The sequence below is a fragment of the Nematolebias whitei genome, chromosome 6, assembly GCF_014905685.2.
Source record: "Nematolebias whitei isolate Nwh7 chromosome 6, NemWhi1, whole genome shotgun sequence".
NCBI classification, from domain to species: domain Eukaryota; kingdom Metazoa; phylum Chordata; class Actinopteri; order Cyprinodontiformes; family Rivulidae; genus Nematolebias; species Nematolebias whitei.
This window is the reverse complement of record NC_056503.1, coordinates 6,745,463-6,746,689: the sequence shown is the minus strand read 5'-3', so window position 1 is coordinate 6,746,689 and position 1,227 is coordinate 6,745,463.

Sequence of the window (1,227 nt, the reverse complement as noted above, 5' to 3'; positions counted from 1 at the left end):
TCAAGGTTTGTTAAGAGAATCCAGCAGAAACAATTAAACCACTTTACCACTCATGAAAACCTAAATGAAACCGTCAGAATCCTCGTCATGCATGGAGGACTATAATGGGAACAAATGATCCCGAAAATCTGCAGAGGTTTAACAGAGTTTGACAAATGCAGTGATAAACAGATTCATTTTATTGGGGCATGTGCCCGAGTGTAAATCTAAGTGTCCCAGTAAAGACTTGATGATAATGTTTGCACTGAAACTATTAAAACTGCTAAAAACTAATACACTTTGTTTACTCTTATTTAGTTTAAGGCTTTTGGGATAGAAACATGGTCGAAACATGGTCTCACATGAAAATGTAAAACCGTGACAAGTACTTGCAGGGTACTTTCCCCGCAGGATTGCTGCTATTTTAATTCCCCACGAACGTCTGGTCAAGGAATCCATCCATTTATTATCTTTACCCGCTTATTCCATTTTGGGTCACGGGGTTCGCTGGTGCTCATGTCCAGCAATCACTGTGCGAGGGGCGGGGTACACCCTGGATGGGTCGCAAGTCCATCACAGGGCCACAGACAAACGAGACAAACAACCATTCACTCTCTCATTCACACCTAGGGACAATTTAGAGTTACCAATCAGCCTAACATGCATGTTTTTGGTCTGTGGGAGGAAGCCGGAGCACCCGGAGAAAACCCACGCATGCACGGAGAGAACATGCAGACTCCACCCAGAAAGGCCCCTGGACCGGGGTTTGAACCAGGGACCTGCTCGCTGAGAGGCAGCAGCTCTACCAGTTGCGCCACCGTGCTGCCCTTGTCAAGGAATAGTTTTTAAAAGTTGTTTTGCCTGTAAACAGCTGCCTCCATCTCCATTCAACAGTTTTGAGCACAGCCTGTTTGAACTTGGCTCCTCCCACATTACGCTGTGTGTGGCCGTCTATCGCATAGATATCATATAAACACTAGATACAACACTGACAGTGACCACTATCGCCTATTGGCGCTGACGAGCTGTAGGGCCGTCATCTTGGAACGGTCGACCGCTCCACTCAGTGTAGCCTGTTTGACGGGAGCAATGAAGTATTTGCACGTTTAATCAGTAATAGCTAAATACTAAACTCATTCTCACGATTTTTTCCTCTGTAAATCTTAGGAGTACAGCCATTAAAGCTGAACACATGGTTCAGTGTATTTAAATATTCTTGGTGGGGTTAACATTAACACTAATAAAATA